This window comes from Protopterus annectens, chromosome 5.part0, assembly GCF_019279795.1.
Source record: "Protopterus annectens isolate FY-2018-M chromosome 5.part0, PAN1.0, whole genome shotgun sequence".
NCBI lineage: Eukaryota > Metazoa > Chordata > Ceratodontiformes > Protopteridae > Protopterus > Protopterus annectens.
Genome location: NC_056735.1, coordinates 595,140,300 through 595,154,722, shown reverse-complemented (window position 1 = coordinate 595,154,722; position 14,423 = coordinate 595,140,300).

Below are 14,423 nucleotides of genomic sequence, written 5' to 3'. Positions count from 1 at the left end.
AAGCCAGATATGATGGGAAATTTAAGAACAAAACAGGCCACCTGCATAAATAAACTCTGTAACAAAACTCATTTAAGTTATACAATAGAACAGAAATTTCCTCATATTAACAGCTGCATCATGGATATAAGTAAAGAACTAAAAGCCACTGTCATGGCTAGTAAGACAAATCATGAAATTAAGTTAGTTTCTGAACCCATGGATAATTATAAGTCCTTCTTTAATTACATAAAGAAATGAAGAAATAGCATCCAGCAGTGTTCTAACTTGTCCAAAATGGCACCACCCATTCAGACTGATAATTTAACTAGATATGAAATAAACAGCATCAGACATGCCTTTGTGATGTGTCTCTTTAAATTGTTTAACCAGATCTTAGCTTCTGGGTTTGGTGCACTGCAATTGTGATGCCCCAGCACAATGGCAACTTTAACACTGACCTGAGAAACTATAGACCCATTAGCCTGGCTACTGTGACACACACACGCACACACACACACACACACACACACACACACACACACACACACACACACACACACACACACACACACACACACACACACACACACACACACACACACACACACACACACACACACACACACACACACACATATACACACGCACACACATGTTTGTGTGTGTGTGTGTGTGTGTGTATGGAAACACTTTGTGTAATTGAATATTCATAATATTGAACATTTTTACTGCCAGAAGTGATCAAAAACTCCTCTGATTGCTTCTACCAGTGATAGGCCACAGTATAGTGGGGATTGGGAATTTGCCCTTTCTCCACTGTTGTGTGATTTTAGAATTGGTATATATAATTAACAGGGGACGTGAGGTTCAGCCCCTCCATGTGTGTGGGGATGTGGTGCAGGGAAGCTTGCCACACTGCAAAACAACTGCTTTTTTTAATTATTTAGTTTTGATAATTTTGGATTGATGTTTTGTTGTTTATGTTTCTGTATTTCAATATTTTGAAGTATACCAATCTATATGATTAAAATACAAATGATCTACGTGGCAAAAATGTTGATCACATAAGATTGACAAAAACATTTTGAACATTCACTTTACCTTTCATCCACAACACAGAACCTATGATCTATAAACCAAAACTCTTTCAAAACCTTCAGACTTAATTTGTCTGACCAGTGCAGAAAGTTTTTTTCCTAATGTAATGTGTATTATTACATTCACGAGCAAGGTTAGGATTAGCCAAACCCTGCGCCATTCCATGACCCTAACCTTATGCCCAACCTTAGAAAACCCTTTCCATAATACAACCACTATACAAGAAGCTAGTACATCCATTATATATTAATCCACACAATATAAAATCTTTCCCCTTACTTAACCCTATTGTAACCCTACATACACAATATTAAATCTACCCCTTTATTTAATGATCACTATAACACTACTCTAGGAATACTTGTAAACACACTAAATTTATCACCCCTACCTTACACTTCTCTAATCATAACCCATAACCATATGTACACACACTTCCACCCATAATACAAAATAGACATGCAGAAAAACATACCTGCATTTCACTTTACGTACAAATGAGCATTCAATAAAATAAATGGGTCCAATTACTTCATGCAAAAACTTGAAGTCATTCAGAGGGATAGAAGACAGTTATGGCACAGATGGAAAATGAGTTGTTTGCTGGAATGTCATCTATCCCATTTGAAGTAACTCCTTCAGACTTTCAAGATAACCTCCCATGGGATAATGAACAATAAACTCCAAGGAGACCTTTCATAGATATACCGCTTGTATTATCTAAGACACAGGGAAGTCCACAAAAGCATTGATAGAGAGGTTGGTGCAATATGCTTCCTTGGATAATGCAATTAAAATCATTAGGATGACTCATAAAAAAGCTGGCCACATAGTTGATCTTTCATTCATTATCTGTCTGACTATAGGGCTATCATTTCTTAGACATGTGCATGAGGGTGAATACTACTTTCATAAGGCCAGGCCAATGACTTCTGATGTGATTTGTGTTGGAAAATGTTTGTGCATCATTCCATTAGACATGTGAATTTAGGGAAGAAAAACAGTGCATTATTTAGATGATCTCTTGATAGTACATGAAGGTAAAAGAAAGTTGCAGGAATGTATTGCCTCACTGCATCACTTTTGCAATGAAATGTAGATACCATTATCAGCTAATAAGTGTAGAGACCAGCTAGGAGACTGTTTTTATCTGGGGTTGGAGTTGGAGTTAGATGGCCATTCTCAGGATTTTTATTTAGCAGAAGTAAATTTTGAGCTTTAAATGATAAGATTTATCTGATGTTGTCATGAGAAAAATCTGTGGTTGAGAATTTCATGTCACATCTGGGCTTTTATAACTTACATGAAGAGTAACAATTCCAGGCAAGAATTTCACCACAGTGGAACCAGTGGGGACATTCTGAAGGGCAGCATATTGCTAGAGTGGGTGTTCATATGGGTGGCAGTGGTACTGCATGGCCTGAAACTGACAAACAAAAACATACCGTTTCCAAATGATTATGAAGCAGTTGTTGTATTACTTGAAGAAGAGAAGTGTTGCAGCGTTTAAAATTTTACATAACTTTTTCTGCTTGATATTTTTCTGGCATAGTGAACTTCATGTTAGATAGTCTTCCTCATTTGTAGCTGTAGAAATTTTGAAGGCTTTCATGCATGCTGGAGATACTACAGATGACTGTAACAGAAGGCATTTCAGAGAGTGGGCAGAGGGTGCATGTTGGTTGATAAGCGAGTCCTAAGCACATCTGGAAAGCCTATAATGTGGCATGCAGGTTATCTGAGCAATTCTTACTTTCCTTGGAGTGTCAGAACAAGCAGTATTTATTTGGGTACTGGTAAGATATTTAGTGCACATGTGGCAAGAGGGAAATGTGTTTAGAGCCATTAGGGTACACCTGGCAGCTTTTAACTTCAATTCTGAGGAGCACGGTCTCATAAATTATATTAAATATTGGACAATGACTGTGATGTTAAAGTGATAGTCTATGCCTCAGACTAAGCAAGGGGATCAAAGATATCCCCTGAGCATTGATATTTTACCACTATTAATGGAATCTCCAGGCCACATTTGGCAATTTTGCAACACGGGCAATGACAGCTGAATAGTGGGTTATTATGATCTTTGCTAATTGCAGTTTAGAGGTCACTCATGCCAAATCCAAGGGGGTGTCATACTCATTGAGAAACAGATGGTGTTTTCATTAGGAAGGTCAAAGACAGACCAAGTAAGGAGAGCCAAGCATGTTAATCTGACAAAGTTTTAGGTGAATCTGGAATGATATATCAATCAGGGATCTATAGTATAAGATCGACAGTTGAAAACATTGAACACCATATAGTCGACACCATATGGTTGATGTCTTCAAACATTGAAGTTATAAAAACAACAAAAAAAAAAGAAAAAAGTACCCTAACAGGTTTAAGCCCCCCCCCCCCCACTACTTAAATATACCAACTCAGAGACTTCACTACATTGCAGTAAATGGAAATCTCTTACAGTGATTTCTGTTTACAAGTTTGATGTTGTGTGCTTTTTGCTATTCCCGTGTCGACAATATCAGCTTCGATATTGTCGGCTTCCGAGAATATAATATAGACCCATTAATCAGACTGCTATAAAAAAAACTGTCAGAGCAATAGAACAAAGGTTACTGACTAAGTATTTACACTTCCCTTTGGGCTCATCTTGCCAGTGCAGAAGTTTGTATAGATGATTAATAGGACACTGGGTTATGTAAGTCTTAATTCAGCTCATTTTTAAACACATTCTTGTATGGCTGACTAGGAAGATGAGATGATAGATCTAGGGGCACTGATTAATGTCAATAAGAAAGTGAGCTGTTCTTAGTCTGCCTGGCATGTACCTTATTGTCTACACACACACACACACACACACACACACACACACATATATATATATATATATATATATATATATGTGTATATATATATATATATATATATATATATATATATATATATATATATATATATATATATATATATATTTATATATATATATATATATATATATATATATATATATATATCTATATATATGGATTCCGTGCTAATCCCCGACCCACTTTTTCCCAAATCACTCCTGGCCAAACATACTTATGCAAAAATGCTGTTCACCAAAGCAGCATTTTCGCTAAGTATGCTGTTGTGGAGGCCGTACTACAGTGCGGATAAGGGAAGATTCCCTTTTCCCCACTGTAGTGCAGTCTCAGAGTGAAAATATTAAAATAGGGCATGTGTGAGGGGTATAGCCCCCCCCCTGCATAAATGCTTTTTCTTTTTTTTTTTTGACCCATTTTAACAAAAGTGTTTTTTCAGTAAAAGCGCTTTTCTTAAAATGTGTTCGGTGATGTTGGGTTCATATATATATATATATATATATATATATATATATAAAATATATTTTATATATATATATATATATATATATATATCTATATATATATATATATATATATATATATATATATATATATATATATATATATATATATATATATATATATAATATATATATATATATATATATATATATATATATATATATATGTGTGTGTGTGTGTGTGTGTGTGTGCATAGAAAGATTTGGGGGTCCCAGTTTCTCATAGATATGTCTCTTTGGAAGGCATGTATTAACCTTGTTTTCTTTTGGGGTGTTTGTCCATTCATTTTTGAACTGTTTGAAGAGGGTAGTCAAGTTGAGAGTAGGTGGTAAACAACTCAGGCTGAAATTATAAACAGTTAGGTTGTGGTGGAAGGAAAGAAGCAGATGCTGTGGAGCAGTTATTACCAGTAGTGGTTGAAATGACCAGCAAGGAGCCTGATCATATATTAATATCTCATAGTGGAAACACGTTGGAGTCAGTTTCTTATAAAGAATTATTGTTAAGAATACCACAAGCCATATTTTATTTCAAACATGTGTTCCCACATGTTAAGACTGTGTTGCCAAATTAATATTTAAACTAGTTTGAAAGAAAGGTATTAATCACACACCCATGAAGGCAGTCAGTAATTGTAGTTTGTACAGTGTTTTCTGGACTATCAGACAATTGGTTAATTTCTGTATAGTCCAGAAAAAAATGGATTGGTGGCAGCCCTACCCACCACCATAAAATAGATACTGTCTTCTGCTGGTGCTCATCTCCCAAGTCTACTAGCATTTTTTGAGTGGGGTGGGGGCACTAACCACTTTACCTGCCTTATCTGACTACTTACCTATATGAATGTGTATGTGTGGGGGCAGGGGTGGGGGGTGTGTTGATGTATCTATTTGTATCTATATCTATATATCTTTATGTATATATAAATATAAATATGTATATATATATATATATATATATATATATATATATATATATATATATATATATATATATATATATATATATATATATATATCTCAGTTTACTATTGTTTTTGTGATGACTACTATGTCAAATCACTAAATAAAGTGACCAGAAGGTCACAGTATGAAAATGCAGAGAACTGCTTGATCAAATACCTGGATTTGTCCCCCTCCCTTTCTGGATCCATGTTACCACTTGTTCCTGTGTCCATGCAGGTCAAGCGATTCATTGTTTGAACAATTAGTCCTCAATATTCTCATCTTGCAACATTCTGGTTGCATTATTTGGCATTGAAAAGATACACTTAAATATGCCTCTAAAATTATTGGTAGGTAAGGCATTTGTATGCCCTGTCATGAGTTGGAATGAGTTCAGCTGCAATGCTTTATTGATTAATCAGTCTGATGTGCATGTCTGTCAGCCTTCACATCCAGCCAGGGAAATGGCAATTGCAAACTACTTAGGCCAGGAACAGTTGGGTATAGATGGACAAAATTATAGAGAATTAGTAGTAAATGGTGTTAAAGTGAAGCTTGTCTTTGGAGCCTTTACCCAATAAGGATTCATATGTTTATAGGAGTATACCAGACTAATGATATTCGGTCCTTGATAAGCCATGCCATGCAGCCCAAATGGGACCCACAAGTTTTGTGTTTTAGACATTTATATAAGGAGTGCTTTCTGGTTATGACATGATTTGCTGTCCATCAGAGACATAGGCATCAGTCCAGGAGTGTATTTTCAATTTTCCATCCACTGGTCCTAGTTACTCTTAAATATTAATCCAAATAGTATGCAACAACCAAAAAACTCGATCAAAAGAAACCCAACCACAGGAGAGCAATAATACGTCCTTCAATGTTACTCAATACTGCAACAGTTCAAAGACACAATGAACAGTATCCCAAAAACAACTTTATTACAGTTCCAAAAACACAACAATGGATCAAGCGCTTTCATCCACCCAAAGTGGACTTCATCAGAATGAATTAACTAATTAATTTCACTATATTTATACAATTTTTTGGCGCCAAGACCTTAATGTATACTTAAAGAAAACAACACACAAAATATCAACTCTTATATAATATAAATAATATAAAAAATCAAATACATTTGTATTTTAATAAATAGTTCACATAATTTCTCATTCTATATAAAATAAAATAAAATAAGGTGACAATTTTATTATATTGTTTTATGCCACTTGGTATGACATTATTATAAAGTGCCTTTAATCTGAGTTGATTCATGATTCATACAATACTTCCTATAATATACACAATATATAATATATAATAGTTCTCTTAAAATCAATTTGCTAATTTACTAATGAACCTAATAAATGCTTTAAAATTTTTTTTTTAAATTAAAAATATTAATAATTTATAAATAATTTATAAAATATTTATAACTTTAAATATGCATATATGTATATAGTAAAACATGAATTTGAGTAAATTGATAAAACCTTTAATAATTCATTAATAAAAATGGTTTCAAAGAAAACCTTTAATAATTCATCAAAAGAAATGGTTTTAAAGAAATGCCATCATTTAAGCCTGGGGGGTCATGGCATCTGTTAGTATCTGCCATTTTGCTTCCTTCTCAGCTAAGTAAACCCCCAGATTACCTCCCCTCATATTTTTTTACTCTTAAATATGGTTAGGGAAGGACTTTGCTACACATGCATGGGGAGCCTATTCCAGTGAATGGGGATTCTTGATGATACATATCTGTCTCTCAAACATGTAGGGCCATAGGATCATAGGAGATAACTAGGCTAATGGGTCTAAACCCCTTTTAAGCCTAGCCATGCATGCACCAATTTTACCAGTTATCAATGCCCAAAGACTAGAACATTTTTGGTATATGCTTGTGCCTTTTGGGGATCTACAGACTGCCCCTATTCACAAGGTACATAGGCGGGAAGCTATGGGTTAATTAGTGATTTCCCATCCACTGGTTCAAATTGCATTTGAATAAGCTTTGGGAAGAGCTCTGCTTCACATGAACAGAAAGTCTATTCCAGAGAAGTGGCAATCTCTGTGACACATACCAGCCCCCAAGTATGTTCAGATTATGTCACAGATGAGGTTTAGATCCTTTAATAGGGTAATTCTAGTGATGTTTATTTTACAAATGTGTAGTTGATCCATCAGGCCTGGACTGGCATAACTCACCCTTCAGCAGTCTGTAGACTGAGTACAGTGACAAGGCTTTGATGCAGTCCACACAAGATATGTTATTTAAGCCCTGTTAGTGAGGAACCTTTGTGATTGCTTCAGCTGTTGCAAATGCCTGGTCAGGTACATGCAGAAAGTTGCATTGTACTTGATTATTGGTCTAATGAGGACTGAGTATAGTGGGACTCTGATCTCTTTAGATCCGGATGCCATGCCGTGTCATGCCTTTATTTATAAGCTGAGCCACATAGATGGATTTTCTCACCACCAAGAACTTATGGTGATTAAAGTTCAGGTTACTTTCAACCTGAGTTCCAAGTTCCTTACCACTAGGTCTACTCTTAGAAGAGTGTTGTAATTTACAGGAGTGGTCATCTTCCCAAAAGGTATAAATATGCATGTTCTTATATTGAGTTTTAGGCCATGGCTCTGGCATCAGTTATTTGTCTGTATTAGACCCTCCTGTGGGATATCTACATCATTTGGGGATTCAATGATTGCACCGAGCTTGCAGTCATCAGCAAATTTGGTCAGCCAAAGCCTCACTATATTTGCCTTGAGAAGTATATTCTGAACAGGAGAGGTCCCAGTTCTGAGTCCTGTGGGACACCATTAGTAACAGGCCTCTTGGCAGAGGTGGATTCCTCCAACCTAATGTCATTTGTCCTCTTTGGTAGCCATTTGGCTATCCATCAGGCAAAATAGAGATTTATGCCTAAATTTGGAGTTTGTCTATAGTATCCACTTGAGGTATTATCAGATATTGTGTCAAATGCCTTTGTCAGGTTGAGGTAAGTAGTATACACCATTGTGCCCTCGTCCATGGCTCTAGTAGCCTTCTCGAAGATGTCCACAAGGTTTAGTAGGCATGACCTACCTTTGATGATACCGAACTTTAATGAGTCCCGTGTTTGAAGATTTCCTGTGTCTTCATTTATCAGGTCCACGATGATGATTCTTTCCATGACCCTGCATATGACTCATCACACTTATGGGTAAAAATCTACATAGTGTCCTGGGTCTGTTGTTAGTATCCATTTGTGCAGAGGCATGACTATTGCAGTCCACTATTTCCTATGGACAAAGACTGTCGGGAGGCTGTGGCTGAATAGGGGATTCTATTGGTATTGACTGACCATGTTTCAAGCTGTTTAATAGGTATCCTTGCATATTATTAGGACCCACTGATGCAGTGTTTTTAGCTTTTGACATACAGTGAAGATCTATTCTGTAGTGGCAGTTGGGGAAAAAATAGTAGATGTTATTTCCTGGGGGATAACTGGGGAAGAATAGGGGGTGAAACTGGAGCTAAATGTATTGGTCAGCAAGTTTGCTACATTCTGTGGTTCAGTATAGGAAGTTCTATTTACTAATAGCTCAGCACACTGTTGGTTGTTCCTGATAAGGTTGCATGCATAACTGAAAAATGTCTTATGGTTATCCTTTGCTTGGGAGGTTATTATTGCCTTAAAGTGGGCTTTGGTGGACTTGATTTGTCACCTGAGTTGCTTGTTGTGACTGATTAGGGAGTTTTTTGTCTTTTGGATATAGTTTTTTCTATTTTTAGATAGGATTTTCTTTCTTTCTTTTGAAGCACAGACTATTTATACTGGGTGTCCACCAAAGGTGCTTGTTTCTGGAGTTTATCTCAAGTTAATTTTGATTTGATACTGCTGTTTCTATGCAGTTATTTATATACTTGTACAGGGATTTCATAAATGCTTCCAGATAGGACACAGTATTGTGTGAGTTGGTGGGAGGGCTTGGAATTTAGCTATGCCATTGCTTAATAGGAAGTAGTTAGTCTTGGAAAAGTTCTTAAAGGTTCTGAGATTTGCTGAGATTGGGTTTTATGACAGAAGTAAAATTTAGGTCTTTGGATCTAGTAGTTCTGATGTTGTGTGTCTTTCAGATATGCAAAAGGTTCATTAGAGCAGGGTCCAAGGATGCCTTGTACACCAGGAATAGGTTGCCTCTCAGTAGTCTTTATGAAACTGAATATGTTGGCTGAAGGCTAGAATACTATCCACATGAGTTCCCAGATCTCTGACTAGAGAGTCAACTCTTAGGGGTGCTTTACTGATGACACAGTTTCCTAGGGTGGCTGAAATCTCTAAAGGTATTATAAAGCATTTCTTGACATTGAATTTTAAGCAATGATTTTGGCATCAGCCATTTGTCTGTGTTAGACAATTTTGTAGGGTTTTCTCATCTTGGGGGTATTCTTTAGCTCCCAGTTTGCAATCATCAGCAAAATTGGCCAGCCAGGGCTGTTGACATTGGCTTTGACATCTGAGAAGTAAATGTCAAGGATGAATAGGAACAGCACTGAGCCTTAAGGGACTCTACTAGTGACTGGCCTATTTTTATAGATGGCCTCACCAATCTTGACTGCCTTGTCCTATCCATGAGCCTGTTGGCTATGCAGTGCATTTTAAAGGGATTTATGTCTATTTTTGTAACTTAGTTAACAATGCCTGAGTGGGATATTGTATTAAATGCCTTAGCCAGATCAAGACAGGAAGTATGCACTGCTTCATTATCATTTACTGCCTTGCTAACCTTTTCAAAGACATCCACCAGGTTCAGTAGGCATGACCTTCCTTTCTAATGGCAGACTGGGATGGACCCAGTGTCTTGAGGTCTCCTTTGTCTTTACTGCTCACAAGCTTCTGACTAAGGGAAAGATGATATTCACCAGTATTATTTGAAGGTTAATGAAGATCATCTAGAACTAAAACATAAAAAAATAAAGGACTATTGAATGTTGGAAATATATTGTATTCTGAAATTAACAATGTTTGAAGAATTGATTCTGAATGAATAAAGTGGCAGCTTGTCACTGATTTGTGAATAGCCTGGCTAAATGGCATGAATTCATCATGTGTTTCTCCTGGGAGGGAAGGGCTCATGACAAACTAAGTTTCTTAAGGGGGCATGTTATACATTGGTATTGCAGGCTGGCAAGCACCAAGTATCACTAACAAAATATTTAACCTTCCTGTTTTCAGTTATTAAGCATGTCATCTTAACAGATGGGAAGTAAAAAAAAATGCAGCATTTCTGATGAAGTATATTTCTATTATATACAATGTAGTGATACTCCAAAGTCTGCTAGGTCAAAAAATAATCAATGTAAGTTTATCATTTACTGCCCAGTATAAAGTCTGACATACGTGCTATGTATGTTTACATCATAATTTTATCTTTCTTTCTATCTATCTATCTATCTATCTATCTATCTATCTATCTATCTATCTATCTATCTATCTATCTGTCTATCTATCTATCTATCTATCTATCTATCTATCTATCTATCTATCTAATCTATCTATTGCTCTCTCCGTCTTTCTATTTACCTGTCTGTGTATGTCTCCTTGTATTTCTTTGGTCACACTAGTAATTTTTCTACCTGTCTACTGGGTAAAAGGGTTGGGCCAAAGACTTTACAAAATTTTCAGTTGCATTTAACAAGAACGTTTACAAACTGTACAAACAGAATAACACAGTTTTAAGTGCAAAATTGTCACAATGTAAAACAAACTAAAGTAGTATGTGTACAAGAAGAGCAAAGTCTAAATAATTTCAAAGGTGTTCAGACTTCATAGTGAGAGCAGGTTCACTGGTTTGAACCAAGCAATTGTTGCACTACAGTGAGATAAAATTAGTAGTCAGACATTTTGTCTTTTTAGCCAGTGTCTCAAAAGTAGTTATATTCATATTCTAAGAATAGGCATTGATTCAGTTTTGTTTGAAATCCAGTCAAAGTTTGTGGATTTCAAATATCAGCACATAACTATATGTAACAGGTCATTCCAGCTTTGGAAAAAATGCCTTTTTCACAATTAGTCCAAAATGTAGTCTGATCAGCATGAGCGTGCTTTTAAAATTGATTCTTTCAGTGTATTGTAGCTTGGGGGTCTGATTGAGTTTGGCAGCTAAGGGGAGAACATTGTTTCACTTTAATCAATTGATAGATAACAGTAGCAAGGCAGAGTGGATCTTGTTGCAGTTTAATCAAATTTATAGAAACAGTAGTGAAATTATATGGCTTTCAAGAGCTATGGAAAACTGAATGTTGCAGTCAGTGATTAAATATAAACATCACTTTAGTTATGAATCACACTGAAATCTTACATTACATATCAGTCTCCACACCACTCAGTCCATCTGTCTTATCTTCAATTAATCTCCTCTTTGCATCTTTGATTAGTATTGTAGATATGCTTCAAATGATCAAATAAACAAACAACAAAAAACTGTCTATAAGCAGATACTTCTTCAGTCTGAAAAAAATGAACCATGAAAGACTTGGGATTCAGCTGTTGTGGAGTATAAGTTCAGTTTTCCATTGATGCATGTATAAAGGAGAATGTCTTGAATTCCAGAGTTCATAGTTTCCTGACCCCAGAAGCTTGATCACTAATCTGGGGTATTTTGATCACATTAATCTGATGGTGAATCATACAGATTATTCTTCAGTGATAGTGAAACCCTCATTTAAGCACAACTTTCTGCATATACAGGCATGCATAGTCTGCCTGATGATTCAGCCTGAGCTGAATCGCTTACATGATTCTTTGAATAAGAGACTAAACCTCCATTCCTAAGTGAATATTACTGGCCTGGGGCATGTAAGCTGCTCCTCCAAGTAGGTGACCTCCTACCCTATAATCAGCAGTGGGCTTTTATCTTTGATGTGAAATAACATGCAGAGTGATCTTCAAAGCATTTCATTTAATGGTTGTTTTCTCCACCAAGCATCACACATCCTGTATTACCCTTCAAAGCTATCTTGAAATCAGGCAGAGAGCCTTGTTATATTCATGATGAGTACAGTAAATGCCTAGATATTTGTTAAGCTTTTTTTTTGTTATAAACTTTTTTTATTGTATTTTATAATAAACGGAAATAATATTACAAAATTTAAATCAAATGAAACAAATAGCAAACATGCACACCAACTATATACAATGTCCATAACAAATATTGATATTAAATAACATTAATATTTTTCTAATAAATATTTCAGTTTTTGCCAAAATATTTTCTTATGAATAACATTTATAGTTCCAATATGCAGAGTTTACAATTCCTTATTAGATACAGTTGCTGCTAGATTAGTAAACTCAGAGAAAGACTGGATACTTCTATTTTTCCAATTCATAGTGATAACCTTTCTGGTAATAGCAAGAATGGACCATAAGAGAGGCACTTGAGTTCTAGGGACAGGGCCTAGAATGGGGATATTGAATAGAATCAAAGAATCAGTTATATTACATTTGTCTGACCACAAAGGTTTAGCAAAATTTTTAAATTCTTCACAAAAAGGTACAAACATTTGACATTTCAGAATCATATGTTCCCAATCTGCATATAAATTAGAATTCCACCTCTAACATTTTTTTTATAGAAAAAAGCTATTTTAAATGGCATTAAAAAGCTTCTGTGTAGAAACTTCCAAGTAAAAAATGTCCAGTACATAGATGATGCAGAGTTATTCACAGATCACAAGTATAACTTTTTGTTGGCCTCTGAAAATGCTTCATTTATTTTTGTAGAATAGTCCCAATGAGAGGTATCAAAACCTATAAGTTCAGTTCTTAAAATTTTATAAATTATGGATAAGTATGTTTTATTTTTTATATTCACTTGCATTAATCAGAAAGAAAAAATCTAAGATTTTGGTAATTGATTTAGTATTCACAGATAGTGATATTTTCAATCTATTAATTAAGAATTCCCTTAGAATATGGATATCCAACCATCTAGTACTATTCATATTATATCTATCAAAGTATTTTCCTGCATCACTTATTTTATTTTCATATGGGAATTGGTACCACAATTTTAAGTTATGTTTCAAAGGAGTAGTTATTATGTTTATGTTAAAAGATTCCAAATACCCAGCAGTGTAAGCTATAGGAAACATCAGGATAAACAAATGTTTAAGCAAATAATTTCTATTGATTATTGTTTTAAAAACTACCAAAATATGCTTAATACAAAAAGTACAAGCATTTATAATTGTATTATTTATACAGTAGTCTTTCAAAATGCAATGAGCAATATTAATGTTGAAGGTAGGATTAAAATTTATTTCAGTTTCCATACTTGATGTTAAAATTACTTAATGTAGAAATTTCTAGTTTGAACAGCAATCTGAGTTAAACCAAAGAATAATAACATTTCAGATAGCAAATTTAATGTATAGATCAATATTTGGGAATCCAATACCATTCTCTTCCCAGCTTCTTACATGCCCTTCATATGATATTCTTGTTTTTTGAGGATGCCATAAGAATCTTAATAGTATGGAGTTTCATCTTTTTATATATATATATATATATATATATATTTTTTGGTGGAGATATAAGTATTGAGCAAGGTATAATATTTTGGTAGTATTGAAGTAAAATGGAAAAATGGCCGTCTGGAAAAACAGTCCAGCAGAGCTATTGTAAAATTTTTATTAAGCGGTTTTCATCCAGTTGGTAACAAGAACTTCTTCAGATAAGGTTTTTATCTGAAGAAGTTCATGTTACCAACTGGATGAAAAGCGATTAATGAAACTTTTACAATAGCTCTGTTGGACTGTTTTTCCAGACTGCCGTTTTCCCATTTTACTTCATTTGGGAGTTTGTTTATCATGAGAATTTATCCCCGGATTCAACAAGCCCTGCACTGTGTGCAGGACTAGTGCAGGACCTCCAGCAGGTAATATGTCTGCCATGCTATACAGGAATAAGCTGTAAGGACGTGCACAAGCGTTTCTGCACAAGTCCTGCATGGTCTCAGCTCCTGTATGCAAATTACCACATTTGCA